The 13,967-nt window shown below is 32.9% G+C and overlaps 1 non-coding gene across 1 annotated transcript; it reads right to left on the reverse strand.

Moving 5' to 3' along the window:
* Window positions 1-1,353: 1,353 nt before the first annotated feature.
* On the reverse strand, window positions 1,354-1,483 carry LOC126026961 (small nucleolar RNA SNORA22). Its single transcript, XR_007502144.1, has one exon. It is a non-coding gene; the product is annotated as a small nucleolar RNA SNORA22 (small nucleolar RNA).
* Between the last annotated feature and the right edge of the window lie 12,484 nt (window positions 1,484-13,967).

Below are 13,967 nucleotides of genomic sequence, written 5' to 3' on the forward strand. Positions count from 1 at the left end.
AAAACAGCTTGGCAGAAGGCAAAATGGTTACTTCATATAAAAATTAAGAATTTGCAGAAAACATTAGCAATTTACATTACACTAGTTATTTTTGAATACCACGGGAATGCTATTTGACCTCTGTTAGACTTTGGCATAAAAGAAAATTTATAATTAACAATTGCTAATTAAAAAAAATTTTTTAAACTGAATATAAAGGATTTTTCTTAAACTTCTAGTTATTATGTTAAAGCTGGATGCTATTTTTTAGCCATAAATACATATTCTATAGGCTTGAACTTACACATAGCAGGAAAGCCAGGTGACTGCAAAGTCCAGAAATTCTCCAGGGAAAAGTTATCCCTGATGGCCATTGAGAAATCTGGGGTTTGCCATCCCTCACACTTTCCGCCATGTTCTTAGAAGGACAAAGCTAGCTTAATACATAATTTTTAACACATGATTTTTAATTGTAAGATGCCAGTTTGTGAACTGACCAGACTGAACCAGGTTGAAAAAATTAATTGAAATTTAAAAAATGGATAAGGCTTTAAAAATTGTATTATTATAAAATGTAGAGATAACAAATAAACAGACAAAACAAAACAACACTAAACACAACATTTTACACTTGTGGCCACTTTCATTCATCACAACAGACACATAAACAGACAAAAGGATTGATTTAAGACTTATTTATAAAAAATTGACAAGCGCTTTTAAATATTTAGCTAACATGTTTGTGAGAAGAAGAGAAAAAAAAATTTTGTAGAAAAACTTTTTTAGTTTTGAGAAGTACTTAATGTAGATGGAGTGGAACTTTGCTGAAAATAAATTTTAAGGTTTAGATTTAACACAAAACATTTTTAAAACAATTTTAATTTGAAGTTTAAAACATTAAGTAAAATGGTTAATGAGCACTGTAGAAGGAGTCTCTACTTGGAAGTATGAAATGATTTGCTGTAAATGAATAGGTTTTCTTTAAATTGGTTTTGCAGTAGAACAGTAAGACAGCTGCAATAAAGTGTTAAAATTTTTATGATTAAACACAATAGCATGAACTATGATTATTAAAGGTATAAAAAACTGATTTTTTAAAAAACAAACAACTGTTTTTACTATGAAGACTTTAAGTGAATAATTTGTAAAAAATATTATATACTAAATTAACTAAATGCTTAGATTATTATAAAATATAGTTAAAGACATCTGATACATTTACACACTTAGAACTTAAGACTAAAATTATATTTAATACTAGTTAATTTGCTTATAAAGTTTAGTTACTTTTATATATTACTTATAAAATTATATATAATATATTTTTCATTTATATTATTTTTTTTTACTGCGACACAAATATACAGATTTGTATAATGTGCTGATATTTTGAATGCACTTAAAATAATAGTTTTTTCAATGCAGAAATAAAGAACAACCATTGCTGTAGCACAAAGTTAAAACTAAGGGTACTATAAAGCATACTTAGGTGTTTACTGTGCATTAAATTAACTATATTGTTTAAAAAGGCTAACCACATTATTTTTCACATAATTTTGTAAATACTTTAAAAATTAAAATAAAACTTTTAATAGAAATATAAGATTTAAATTTAACACTTTTGTGTTCGTTTGGATTTTAAAACACAAAGAAGTTTTTCTTTTACCAACATTTTGTTATCTGTAAAGTGACAGAATTATGACCTTGCTCTAAAATTTTCTGAGAGGCATGGAAAAAAAAAAGTTTATTGCCCTTATCTTCTTGTTGCTTTTTAATGTTTTAATAATTACTTTACACCACTTAATGCACTAAACCTAATAACACATATTTGACGAAGTGTAGGGCTGACAAGGTGAAGCAGAGTTTTTCACTGATAACTCGGGGAGGGGCCAGCACAGTTAACAGCAGGAAGGCTAGAGGCAAATTATTTACAGTTAGCAGGGTGTAATGATATAGAGAAAAAAAAAAAGCAATCTTTTAAGATTAATTACTAATTTATTGGAATTAGAGGGAGTGGCAACCGAAGAGGGGAGTCTGGGTTGCAAAAGCACCATGAGAATCATGGTTTTATTAATTGATTTGAGAATATGCAAGAGATGCTACTTTTCAGATTTTTTTTTTTTTTGAATAACAAAGATTGGGTATTTCAAGGTGAATTGGAAGGCTTAAAGTGGGAGTGTCAGGGCTTGAGCTGGCTGTTCTCCAAGGCTGGCAGGAAAGAGGCTGAAGGAGGCTGAGGATTGGTTTGAGCAAAGTAAAGGGTACATTAGGCTCAGAAGTTTTAACAGCAAAGTGTAGATATCGCAAGGTTTTATGGCTTAGCAGATGATACTTTGTAATTATCCTGCTTACTGTGCCCTTAGAATTTTTTGTAGGCACTGCAGCAGTTTCTGTTTTATGGCACTTAGCCTCACTTTCATTAGTTTGTCTCTTTGAGTTCTCAAGAGGGGGGGCCTGGCCGTGGAATTCAGTGGGCAGAGGACAGACAACTATAGATTTAGGAGGGGGGGGGGAACGCCTGAAAGGCAGAAACCTGTGAATTAAGAGAAGCAGCCTGTTTTTGAAGGCTTAAGATTTGTTTAAGATTTTTAATTTGGCCAAGTAGTTTCATATCTATAGCTTTAAGAGGGGGAGCGGTGAGAGGAGGGAATCTGCCATGGTTAGGGACTGAGCGTTCTCCGCGGTGGAGGCTGCTGAGCAGGCGGGGGAAGACTTTCTCCATTAGGGAGAAAGACAGGAAAGGTAGCGCTGGTTTTTGAGCCAAGAGCATTATCAAGTTTGTTAGAGAGGTGAGAGACCATGGATGTAATTGTGGTGAGTTGGGAACTCAAGTCAGAAAAAGGGGGGGGGGAGGGAGAAAGCAGCAACAGTTTGTTGCCGGTGTGGGGGAGCTGCTGGAATGCTGGCTTTGGGGAGCGACTTCCAGGCACGGAGGGCAGCAAGAGCCATGTTGGCAAGCTGGGACCTGGAAAGTGTGTGCTGTACCTTTAAGGTATGAAAAGAGGCGAGGCCAGCTATAAGAGCTTAGAGATCAGGATTCCTGCCTATCTGCAAGGGCTTTGCAGCGGAAAAAAAAGTTAACTTCCCAAGAGACAAAGAGTTCAGCTTTTAGATTCTAAGCAGGAGAGCGTGTAAGGGGCTTGGGGGCCATAGGAGGTTACGGCTTGAAACGGCTCTTTGAGGCTTTTCCAATTAAAGGCTTTGTATTGTTGCAATTGCTGGCTAAGGAGGGGAGGGTGGTGAAACAGGGACGGAGCTGAAGCTAGGGAAGTGAAGGGCTGTTTAGGATTTTGCACAGAGGGTGCAGCGGCCTCTTCTGTAGGGGTCTGGGTGCATAGAGCAGAAGTATGGACAGAAGTAAGGGAGGGATATAAATGAGAAGCATTAGAGAGATCTTTAAGAGCATTAGTTACTTTGGAGACAAAGGTCAGTGGTGGAGGGAGGACAAGGGGAAGTATTCTCAGAGGGAGAAGGGAGATGAGAGACAGAATTAGAACGAGAGGGAGTCCTGGAACACTCACGGGAGACTTGTTGTACATGAGATTCAACGGCATGGATGATGTCTTTGGCGGTTCCGGCATTTTTAGTTACAATGATATCTCTTAACAGGCTCCAATATTGGAACATAATTTTTTCCTTCTGTGAATCATCATTATTTACAAAATAATCACTCATTTCATGTCCTACTTTGTCCCAAGTGGACGCAACAATTTCTGGACAGGTAATAATAAACCAATGACATACATTATGAATAAACATAAGAAAATTACAAATATTCTTTTTTGGTAACCTCTACATGTCTGGCTTTCAACTCAGACTGTATATATTTAATGAATTTAAGTTCAGTACTCAATGAAAACACCCATGGAAGTGAAGCCAACGGGCGAAGCCCCAAGAGCCAATCAGGGGCGGTGATCAGAACGACTGAAAAAACTGCAGTTTAAATATTTGATTAAGGCTAACTCGTTTCAACGCCTACCCGGATGGGGTATATCCTGCGATTTACGAAACAGCTCCGGACTCGCCGACCCGTAGTCGTTCGGAGTGTGGCGGTGGTCTTCGAGCCCAGGGGGGACCCGGCCAGCAGGAATTAGCTGGAAAGGCTTCTCAGACAACCGCACTCCTATTTTGCTGAGTAGAAGAGCAACCACACCTGTAAAAAATCTGAAAGAGGTTAATAATAAAGACCCAAGGCAGCGTCTCACTGTTCAAGGGTACCTTTATTGGCTACAGTTCCTTCTTATATAGTGAAGGAGAAGGGGGCAGTACAAAGGTGATGTCAGTCATACTTTTGGCGCGAAGGCCCATACAAGGCAAGGATATATTTCAGGTTTCAAGGAACAAAGAAACTTAGGCATTCTCTAAATAAGGAAGTGGGCAGTGGGTCTAGGTGACCTTCAAGTTATGCTGAACGTGCTGTTTCTATGGAAACCTCTAGTGTCCTTCAAGCTGCATTTTTAATTGCTTGATTATCAGGTGGTGCAAGATGTGCCTGCCTCAGTGATCTTGAACAGACAATGTAGCATACACTTATTGATAATAGCCTAGTTCACTCCGAAATGTGGTCTTAAGGAGTGAGGCCTAGTTTCTGATAACGGTACCGGACAGTGTTGCTCTCCTCCGGGCTAGAGTTAATTATATCTACAGTTGCACATTCCTTTCTCTATAGCTCAAAAACTTACAGCAAGACTGCAAAATAGCTTTTAGGTGAAAAGCTGGAATATGGCAGAAAGAACAGCAAAATGGCCTCAAACAATGGAATACTACATAACTATAATTAATGCTTGATAATAAAATTAGCTGATATGGATGGAACTGAAAAATATTATGTAAATAAAGTAAGTAGGGATGCAATAATAAAATTTGCTGCAACATGGATGGGACTGGGAAATATTATGTTGAATGAGGTTAAGTCAGAAAAAGGATAAATATAGATGATATCACTTATATGTGGTATTTAGAATAACTCCAAGAAAAAATGCACTGGTTTAAATGGGGATGGTTGAGAACACTTTAGGTTGCAGAGTATAGTGAGGGGAAAAAAGAAATTAATTGCAGAAGAAGAAAAAAATATTAAAGGATATGGGGACAAGAGAAAATATCAAATAGTAAGAAAACATGACCTTAGGTTTAAGAATATCAAATTAAAGCTGTCTATCAAGGTATGGTTTTGGGGCTACACTGAGCTGTGCTTGGCTTCTTGTGCTGGCTCTAAACTCAGGATCACTTTTGGTCAGGCTGTGGAGAACTCTGTGTATTGTTGAACTAAACTTAACCCAGGTTTACAGTATGGAGGACAAGTGTATGAACAACTGTATCATCTCTCCAGCTAATGGATTTAATCTTACTGTTAAAGAAATATCCTTGGAATAATAGCATACCCTTTCTTTTGTTAAAATAAATGTTACTTATTAATATTATTACAATGATTTAATATTGTATTGCACTCACAAAACACTGCTGACTAAATGATTAGATGTTATATGTCTATAATTTTCACCTTGAAATTCTATATTTATTGGTTTAAAATTTATATGGTCAGTTTAATTTAACAGGTCTATTAAAATAAAATTTTTGCTTTTATTGCACAATATATAAAAAGGTTAAAATGTCAAGAGGTTTTTCTAGGTTAATTAAAATGAAAAGGAAAAATGTTTTGCCTTTTACCCTGCCCATACCCAGCTGTTCACTTTAAACAATAATTACTGTATATTTTAAGATACTAACCCCTCCATAATTATATGTTATAAACATGATTTTTATTATTTATTTATTCTATCTCAATGAATATAAAGATATATATCCTACCATTTTTATAACAGGGTTGTACAACTATAAGTGGAGATATAAAAATGACAACAGTCAAATATCTCTGAATAAGTATTAATGAAAAATTAATCCAAAACTAACATTTAACAAATCCAAAGTGATTTTAGTGAAACTTGCCTGCATTAATTTTTTGAGGCTCAAAGGAAAAATAATTTATGCAAAAAGTAAAAGAAAAATTTTCAGGTAAAAAAAGATAAAAGACTCGTGTGTGAATCATCTATTCATCTATCTATCTATCTATCTATCTATCTATCTATCTATCTATCTATCTATCTATCTATCTATCTATCTACCTACCTATCATCTATCTATCTATCTATTATCTATCTATTCATGTGTACATGAGGCCTAGCATGTACAGCTTAGGCAAAAAATCTTTCTTTATATATCTTATATATTGTTCATAGAAGTCCTTATAATTATTTACATCATTATATATTATATGTGTATGTCATCAATCAGCTACCCATTAGAAATATAATAAGCTAGATATTTTCATCATAGGTGTAAATCTATTTTAAGTATATATAATACTAACATAATTTAAATTTTAATTTCCTTTATTAAAATAATTATCAGTGTTCTATATCTCTAAATACAAAAATTTGTTTAATACAGTTTATCTTTTATATTTTTATTTATTATTTTTATTTTTTTGGCCACACCCAGTGATGCTCAGGGGTAACTCCTGGCTATGTGCTCAGAAATCGCTCCTGGTTTGAGGGACCATATAGGATGCCACCTTCCATCCTGATTTGGTTGCTTGCAAGGCAAACACCCTACCACTATGCTATGGCTCTTTTTCTGAAAAAAAAAAAAAAAAAAAAAGACTAAAATTTTTTGACTTAAACTTCATAATCTTTTATTTTATCTCATTTAGTCAAACACACTGGTGCTCAGGGCTTACTTTTTTTCTGTGCTCAAGAATTACTTTTAGAGGGCTCACAGTACCATACTAGATGCCAGATATTGAAGCTAGATCATTCATACGCAAGGTAATCACTCTCTACCTGCTTTACTATTGCTCTAGTTTGACTGACTGATATTTTTAATATAAATTATAAATTTATAATATAAATTATACCTAGTGTTTGTGTGGCATTCTTATTTTGTGGTATAAATTTTTTATATATTTAAATATTGAATCAAATTTATAATAACCTTGATTGTTACACTTGACTTTTAATACATTTCTTCTTTATGTTTCTTTGTTTCACTACAAGCTGTTGGAACTTCTCTTTGACATTGGCATTACATTTTATTATAATGTGACAGATGCACTCTTTCCTATTTATGTGTTCAGTGATCATTTGATATAATTTATAAAGCTCAATCCTAAAACCTTATCAGTCAATTCAATGAAAGTTCATATTAATTATTTGCTAACACCCTCTATGTCTTAATAGAATAGAGACTATCATTGACATTATAATTGCCCGTTTTTTTTAAATGATCTTTTAGGTATGGAATGATAGTTTGATATAACATTGCAGATTATATCCTGGTTTGATATACAGTTTGTGTATGGTCCTTGAACTTCATCCCTAAACACAGAGCCAGTAATAAGCTTGAATACCTTAAAGTTTGAGCCATGAACAAAATAAACAAAAAATGTTTAACTGTAATTTTACTCTTTATATTTTCCTTTTTTCTACTCTTTTTAAACATTTTCAGCATCTTTATTTAAGATCAAATGACCAAATGATCATTCTAATAAAGACTTAAAATATGTATTTCAACAAGAAAGTGAATTGATGCATCAAAGCTATCTGAATATCTGAAAGAGAAGTTAGTATAATCACCAAACTAACTTTAAAATGTTCCAACTCAGCAGTTGAAAGCCAAAGAAAATAACAGAGCCAATTGGAAGAACACTGGCATTCCAGTTTTCCTCAATTTATTGGCCATGGATTCCAGAAGAGCAAAAGAGAGCATATTTCTATCTGAGGTCTGCCATTTGGTTCCTACTATTTGAGAAAGAAAGAAAATACTACTTTAAATCACAGCCTGTATCTTCAGTGAAAGCACAGTTGATAAGATAGTATATATTTAGAAGCCTAATGATCATGGACTGCATCTCAAAAACTTGTTGCCCAAAATTATTTCATGAAACAGAACAAGGTGTGAAAAAAATAGAAGAACTGAAATTAATAATATATGCATTATAAATTACTTGTAGTTGTTCTTTTAGTTCTAATGGTCATAGTTTTACAAGCAGTATTCCTAAAGTCTTGCAAAACCATGTGTTTTGACTACTGTGAATCTGACAGCTGAAGTAGATCATGTTTACTCACAATTATGGGGGATTGCAGTAGGGATACTATCAATAATGCTCAGGAGTTTCTCCTGGTTCCTTGCTAAGGAATACACTCTGCTTGTTGTGTTCCACAGACTCTATGAGGTATTTGGAATAAAATCAATATTGAATACTGTACATGCATGACAAGATTCTTACCAGTTTCTTCTCTCTCTTTCCCTCAGTATAATGATTTTTAAGAAGGTCCTTGATTCTTAGTTATCTCCAGTATCAGAAGGATCTCCAGCCCAGAATATTTTTGTGTCAAACAGAAAAGATTAAACATCTTAAACTTTATTATTTAGGAAAATAATTATATCTACTTTTAAGTATTTTATTGAGCTAAAAACACACCAGATAGAATACATATATATATACATATATATATAAATTGACTGATAATGTGAAGCAATTTTCTTTGTTTTCTGTTACTACTTCTCCTACTTTTGCTTCTTTAGTTAAAATGAGATAATTGCCTAGAAGAAATATACCAACTCAGAAATCAGGAGCCATTGAATATTTTGTGATTTTATAAAATGCATGCTTTTTTAAAAATATTGGTGTCTTAATAGTTATAATTTTTATTCCTTGTTTATAACTTTCCTAGGAATATTAAATTTTTATTTGTTTTGGGACTAAATCCTATGGTGCTCAGGGGTTACCGTATTTTCGGTGTATAAGACAACTTTTGAAACAAAAAAAAAGTCAATCGAAAATCGGAGGTTGTCTTTTATGCCGAGAATATCCCGAAAAATGTTTCAATATACCACTAAACAAAACAAAAAAATCAGGCCGCAGTTTCCAAATATCTTTCTTGGGGGCTCCCAAACAGTACTCAGGAGATCTGGGGGCCACTTCTGGCAAAACCCAGCTAACAGTGTTGGTGGTTCAGTGCTAGGGTCCGAGGATGGGGTGTTGTTCGGTTCATGTAGTGGGGGAGATTAACTGACGCCACTAGGGAATTGCCAGAAAAGGTGCCAATGATAAGGGACCAATCATTGGAAGGCTGCTCGGACTGCCTCTCTAATTCAGCCAATCTAAGCAGGCTTTTTATGCATGCAAATTAGACAATGTTTTGGATCCGAATCTACACTGTAAAAAGCCTGTTCAGATTGGCCAGAGTCAGAGAGGAAGTCTATTACAGTATAACGTTTGAACCTTTGCTTGTTGTGATTGGGTCACTGTGGTACATACAGTTGCAGCACAGGAATGTTCTGTCTGATATAGCGAATATAGGCCTAAGCCTATGTTTTAACTACAAAATTAGGGGGTCGTCTTATACACCGGAAAATACAGTACTCCTTGCTCTGAGGTCAGAATTCACTCCTGGGGCCAGAGTAATAAATAGCACTGTGGATAAGGCTACTTGCCTTGCAGTGGCAGACCCATATTTAACTAACTAACTGACTGACTGACTGACATACTGAATGAATGAATGAATGAATGAATGACAAACTAACTGAAAATTCAGTCCTTGTAGCCTCAAACGATTATATGGGATGTCAAGGATCTAAGCCTGCTAGGCCTTTCAAGGCAAATGCCCTCACCACTGTACTATTGCTCAGCCTCAGAAATTAATAATCATTTAAATTAGTTTGCATTTTATATAGATTCAAAAATTTTCATCCATGGAAATTATTACACATTGCAATATTGTCTCATTAATCATCAGTAATTAGGGCTGAAGACATGACAATTTTTAAATAATTTTCAAGGGCTTCTAACATAAACATCATTCTATATTTACAGAAAACAAGGTATAATCCTTGCTGAATGATCTTGCTAACTTTCATAGAAGATGAGTTTTCATCCATGTCCTAGAGGAAAACTGTCAAAATATTTTCTTTTTTTAAATGGATAAATATAATCATACCAGTGATTTTAAGATCTTAACTGGATCTTCTCTTAAGCATAAAACGATTGAGAAATCAAGTTTTGTGCATCTCAATGACTTACAAATAAGATCAACCATGTTCCTTCAATATCTTGTCTCAAAGCTTGCTAACCTTTAAGAACTAGTTAAAATAAATAGGAATTGTTTTTAAAGCATTTGCTACTCAGTTTATTGTTACTCTAACCACCATTTTAAAAATAAAAAGTCTTTAAGTGTCTGGTTTCATTCTAAAATTAATTAGAAGTATTTGCTTTAAGTTGTTAGCTAAAGTAACCATTGTTATGGAGTCAAACTTTCCATTCTCATATACTTTTAAAAATCTTATTTATTTATTTATTTATTTATTTATTTATTTATTTATTTATTTATTTATTTATTTATTTATTTATTGTTTGCAAGTCACTCCTGGCTGTTCTCAGAGATTACTCTTGGTTCTGCAGTGAGGAATGACTTACAGCAGGTCTCAGGGAGCACTGAGTAGTGCCAAGTATCAAACCCAATTTAGTCAAGTGCAGGTAAACACCCTATTGGCTGTATTAGCTTTCTGACCTTTGATTACAATGTTTTAGCTACTTAAACTACACTTAAACTACAGTTTAAGTGATTTTAGCTACAGTTTAAGTGATTTATTTTTCTCTTTATCATCATAAAGCCAGTGTGTTTTCAATGTTCCAAACATATTATATTAAATATATTAAAATATTATATTAAATCTCTAAAAAAATAAAAAAATAAAAATTTGAAGTGTACACTAACACACTAACATAGAAGGACCTCCAAGAATGTATTCACACACTCACATTTTGGGTATATTTTATATTGCATAATAAATCAGAACATGATGGTTCACATATTTAATGACACACAACACAAATGCATGAGTAAATTACGAAGTTCTTTTTCTAGAGGAGGCATGCCCTATACAATTTGGGTAAAAACATCAATGTTCTATACAAGTCCTCAAATATATGGTAGCTATATCTAGTGTGGTTCTGGTTATTATAATTAGACTATACACTTCTTGAAATGAGTCAATTTTAAGAGGATATCTAAAAAAATTGCTTATAAGGGATTCTTATTCTATTCAAACTTTTACCAGAACATATATTTTACAGCATACTATGTTTTACTCTGGTGATTCAAAATGTATAACTTCAAACTCTGATATCCATTCTTTTAACATTTATATAATTTTAGTATTGATTTCTTATTATTTTATGGTTATAACTCATCATGATGTTTTTTATTTTTAGTTTTAGTTTTTAGCTTTTGGGTCACACTCGGTAGTGCTCAGGGGTTACTACCTGCTCTATGCTCAGAAATCGTCCCTGGCAGGCTAAGGGGACTATATGGGATGCCAGGATTAAAATCAACGTGCTTATGCTTGCAAGGTAAATGCCTTACCTCCATGTTATCTTTCTGGCCCCATCATCATGATGTTTTTTAATCATACTAAAAATTACTTAAGATACTTAAAAATTCATATATATTTTTATATTATCATAAAATGATAAACAATTTTAAGCATATACCTTTAAGTTTTAGACTTCTTTTTTATGTAATATGAAAACCAGATGGATTAACTTTGCATTTCTATCAAGGGATAAAATTACTGTGTTCAAATTGTTTTTTATTATACTATCTGGGTTTATATCAACTGTATTTTTCACTATAATTTCTGTCTACATCAATGTTAGAAAATTAACTATCCAACCTGTTAGTTATAATTTATTTAGAAATTGAAAGCATTTCTTCCATACTATACCTACTTGAAAAAATTATATTCTGATGAATTGTGAAGGGGAATTAGTTTCCACATTCATAAATTAGCACCTTGCATGTGCTACTGACTTTCTATCATAAACATTTATTTTAAACAGACTAAATTACTGAAGCCAGCTGCTTACAGTGATCAATTTCACCCATCTTTCCACTTCTCTTTGCTTCTATTGGCACAACTTTAAAATTCCATAATTTTCATTTCACAGTAGAATAACAACATTGCTCTTTCTCTTAATGTCTTTCTGTGTAAGGCAGATATATATTAGATAACATTGAAATTGGTTCATCTGTTCTTATCTCTTTTATATCCATTGCCTGCTCACCCTTGATAACATAAATATAATTATCATACACCTTAGTCAGTAATGGAAACAGATTAGCTTTTTATACCAACAATCTTTTATGCTTTACAATGACTTTTGCAAAAACTATAATTGACTATCTTTTTTATAACCATATTTAATGTGTTTTGGTTCAAGTTTTCCATATTATCTTTTCAATGACTTTGCTACATGATATATTCAGAGTCAGAAATCAAATTATATTTAATTTTTAGCACAAACCACCACAATTTAGGAACATAGAACATCCGGAAGTGCATTAAAGGTGATGGACACAGTGTGGGTGAGGGAATTTTTTTTACTATGGCAATAGTAAAATATACATGTACTAAAATGATCATCATTGAGAAACTTGTATTATATATTTCAATTAGTATCAAGTACAGCAACCCAAGGAATTTATGTTTGTTCATCTTTAACTGTTAATCTTCCAAAAGCTTAGCATATAGTTGGAATAACACATTGATACTTAGAGAACTGTGAAGCACTTAAATAGTATTCAGTGTTGTCTTAAGTTTTAAATGGTAAAACTAGTCAATAAACATTTTTAGTTTTATGCTACATATAATGGACTTGAGCTTGAGTATGAGCTTGAGTTTTTTATTATTATTTTGATATATGGCTATTTAGGAGAAATAAAATGTTTAATTTATAAATAACTTGAAATTTGGAAAATTGTGAGTGTCAAAGAAAAGTAACTTTTGGGGAAAATGAGACCAAAATTAGTTTTTTATGCAAAATTGATTAAGTCAATAATCATAGTATTTTGTTGTTCAGAGAAGTTAAATTACCTTATATTTTGCTTAGTTTAAGTGTAATGCTTTCGAATAACTAGCTTAGCATCTTGCTCAGTTTAAATTGTTGGACAAAGGAATAGATGAATAAAATAAAAAGGAAAAGGAAAAGATTTAATTATTGGAAAAAAGAGGAAAAACAAAGTTTGAGGAAATATGTGAAAATACTGAGAACAATATATATATGTATTTGGGTGAGGTTTTTTAATAAATAGTGATTTTTTTATGTTTTCATTTTTATACCAATAGTTCAGCACACAACGGCAAATTGTACTGATTAATGTCAATATATATTTTATTCTATCCATTATCATTAAATTTTAACTACCATTCTAACCTTAATAAATAATTTTCTGTCTTTTAAGGAGCTCCTAAACTGATTTTATAAATTCTTACTTTTTTTTTTTTTTTTTTTTCGGGCCACACCCGTTTGATGCTCAGGGGTTACTCCTGGCTAAGCGCTCAGAAATTGCCCATGGCTTGGGGGACCATGTGGGACGCCAAGGGATCGAACTGCGGTCCTTCCTTGGCTATGGCTTGCAAGGCAGACACCTTAACTCTAGCGCCACATCGCCGGCCCCATCAAGTCTTACTTTATCTCTAATTTTAATTCAAACAACTCATCAACATTATTATTGATATAAGCCTGTTAGTATTCATTGAGGAGTATTTTTCCTATCTCAATTTCCACTAGTACTGCTTCATTTTTGGAAGCTTGAACTATTCAATATTCTGTCTTTTCCTTCTAATTTTCCAAATCCTTTTTAAAAGGCACATCACAGCTATCTCTGGTGTTATTTGTATTTTGTAGAATCTGTTATGATAAAAATTTCTGTTAATACTAGTTGTTTTCTTTTTTTCTTTTAGTGATCTTAGAAAATATTTGTAATATTTTTGATGATTTTGAATTATCAAGTCTTGATGTGGTTTTTGTTGTTCTTTGTTGTTGTTTCTATTTGTTCATTTGATTTGGGGGCCACACAAATCTGTACTCAGGGCTTACTCCTGGTTCTGTTTTCAGGGATCACTCCTGGAATAGTTAAGGATATCTG

Source organism: Suncus etruscus, chromosome 13 (assembly GCF_024139225.1).
Source record: "Suncus etruscus isolate mSunEtr1 chromosome 13, mSunEtr1.pri.cur, whole genome shotgun sequence".
NCBI classification, from domain to species: Eukaryota; Metazoa; Chordata; class Mammalia; order Eulipotyphla; family Soricidae; genus Suncus; species Suncus etruscus.